The sequence below is a fragment of the Cyprinodon variegatus genome, unplaced genomic scaffold, assembly GCF_000732505.1.
Source record: "Cyprinodon variegatus isolate N-32 unplaced genomic scaffold, C_variegatus-1.0 Scaffold4643, whole genome shotgun sequence".
Classification (NCBI taxonomy): domain Eukaryota; kingdom Metazoa; phylum Chordata; class Actinopteri; order Cyprinodontiformes; family Cyprinodontidae; genus Cyprinodon; species Cyprinodon variegatus.
Genome location: NW_015155096.1, coordinates 1 through 2,984, shown reverse-complemented (window position 1 = coordinate 2,984; position 2,984 = coordinate 1). Strand labels below are relative to the sequence as shown.

The window sequence follows — 2,984 nt, the reverse complement described above, 5'->3', positions numbered from 1 at the left end:
TATCTATCTATCTATCTATCTATCTATCTATCTATCTATCTATCTATCTATCTATCTATCTATCTATCTATCTATCTATCTATCTATCTATTAACCCACCCACAAATGGACATATACACACTCACACACACTGCTAAGACTGAAAGCTTTGCAGAAAGAGGCTTCACATCATATCTAATTCACAGCATGAAATGCAAAATATCACTTACAGATATGTTTGTGCGTCTGTGCAAGCTGTCAGATTTTGCAGAGCTATAAAAGGGTAAAAGGACACACTTAGGAGCAGACATGAAAGTAGTCTTTCTTTGCAGGAACGATTCATCGACAACCTAGTTGGGTTTGGGAAACGTACATTTGTCTGATTTTTGCCACCTCTTCAGTCTATTTTCGAATTGCTATCTTCTGTTTTATTTCAAAGGATGTACTAATTTGGTGACCCACCCACCCTACTAGCTTTATTGACACTAGTATGGCCTTGGAGGATATTTGTAGTTTTAAAGACAAGCCCTTGCAGCGGTGGTTTCCTTTGTCAGCTTTAGAGACAGATTATCACAACCTTGAGTTGGAAAGCTTGAAGACAACACAGATAAACGGTGGGATTCCACAGCACATTTTCATGCCACCTTTCCCTCCGACCAACCTTTTCATCAGCAGGTCCACATCTCGTTCTGCACCATCAAACTATTCGCCGACAGTGGAAAGGCCTTTCCCTCTGACTCATGGAACAACAACCCTGGGTTTCGTTTTCCAAGGTGGGGTAATTGCAGCAGCAGACACAAGAGCAAGCGCTGGGGGGCTCGTCGCCTGTCCGGCTGTGCATAAGATTACCCCCATTCACTCCCATTTGGTGGTCACCTCCTCAGGCAGTGGTGCAGACTGCATGCTTTGGGAGCGCATTCTGATCAGAGAGATCCGATTATACGAACTGCGGCACAAGCGTCGACTCTCCATCAGAGGCTCTGCCAAGCTTCTCTCCTGTATGTTGCATCCATTTAAAGGCACTAATGTATGTGTGGCTCTCACTCTGTGCGGGTGGGATAAGGAAGGTGGCAGCTTTGGCATGGCTCACAACTTGGACAACTCATCTTTACCACCTGATGTAAACTCTTCATCCCAAAGTAGTGGTCCAAAGGTTATCTACGTGTGCAGCGACGGTGCCCGACTGCAAGGAGACATAATCTCTGTTGGATCAGGGTCTCCTTATGCTTATGGAGTCCTGGATGGAGGTCTGAGTTGGAGCCTGAGTAAAGAAGAGGCCATCTCCTTGGCTAGAGAGGCAGTATTCAGAGCCACTCATAGGGATGCCTACTCTGGAAATAACGTGGACCTTTTCCATGTAACATCCCAGGGATGGATACAAAGACCCAGAGAGGACCTGAAAGAAGAATATTATAGAGACATGGAAAGAAAATCGAAACACAGAAGAGGAGAAAAAAGAAGCGATACAATGGAAAGCAGTTAGATCAAACACTGGAACTGTGTTAGGCATTGGAGATGGTATTATACACCCAGGCTGATTAACTAAATAAAGGCGGAACTGGTGTTAACATTAAATTATTAGACTTTAGATAATATTTATTTAACTTTAGCAAATATTTCTTAATCTTAAATGGTTTATATATCGCATCACAAAAATAGTAACTAATATTCAAGGATTTTTTTTTTTTGTCACAGTGATAGATAGTATTCAGGAAAGCTTTAAGTACATTTTCCTGAAGGTTCCTTAAAATTCAAATAATTTTAGTTCTATTTAACTTTCAGGATAACCAACTAAAGGTTGTTTATAGACTTTAAACATTTAAATCATTGTAATATTTTATTTTTTTCGCCAGCTGTGTTAGTGAATGTATCACTTCCCGACCACACGGTGGCGCTGTGGGCTTTTTAAAACCACGGAGCACAAGTCTTCCTACTGAAGCCGGAAGTTGCTTGCTCATAGCAGTCTTTCAAAGATGGCTCTTGCTAGTGTGTTAAGCAGTGATTGTGCGGATTTTTCATCTGATTATCGGCAGCCGTTCGCTTTCAGCTGCGGTTCCGAACTGACCGAAGGAGAACATGAGGCCGTACCGGGAGAAAGTCTCAGTTTCTCCGTTAAGAACCCGCTGCTCGCTGCGGATGAAGATGGCGTTGAAAGGAAAATAGAGTTTCTCCACGGAACAACCACATTAGCATTTAAGGTGAGTTCAGAATTCCCTCGCTGTGGCTAGATGCATTCTGTAGCGTCAAACCAATTGTACATACCACCCACAGATAAATTAGAATTGTTATAAACTAATACACAGGTGCTAACATCAAACAATGACCGAAACGTTAGCATGCTACGGCTAGCTCGGCTACAAACTGCTTTCTCATGCATCGTATTACTGTTATAATGAAATGTACTCTTATATAAAGAGCTATATTATGAATGTCTTCTTTATGTTTTTAAACGTCACATTTCCCCCCATTGAATTACATTAGTTTGACAGTCTGTCATCTATTTCAGCTACTTTGCTTAGTTCAATTTAGTAATCGTTTATAAACATGTAACTAACTTTCATCTTAATAAAATTGCATTTTGAGTCATTTAAGACAGTTTATGAACTAATGCTATATTTTCATCAGTAATGTTTTTTTAATTAAGTATTTACACGCAAATGCAGTATAGATTCTCCTTCCTCATAGTTCTGATAAATTTGAATCACATTTTAAAACAAAAAGTGACAGTTGCATGTCTCGGATTCAGGCTGTGCTTTAATTACTTATTTACTTTCTGACATTTATTTCTTGCAACAAAAAAAATAAATAAAACTATTTCACATCAAGTTTTGCCTTGATCATAATCCCTTATGATACAAAAAAAGCCCATGATCCAAATAAGTAAAATATTTAGTTCTAGGCTGCCATTCAATTCAGTTTATTTATATAGTGCCAATTCACAACACGTCATCTCAAGGCACTTCAGAGTTCACCAGATCATACAGTCAAATTGATTCAAAGTTTTC

General features: G+C 39.6%; 1 pseudogene; it reads left to right on the top strand.

Annotated features, from left to right (window-relative positions):
- The first annotated feature begins 322 nt into the window (after nt 1-322).
- Nucleotides 323-2,177, top strand: LOC107081394 (annotated as a pseudogene).
- Nucleotides 2,178-2,984: the final 807 nt, after the last annotated feature.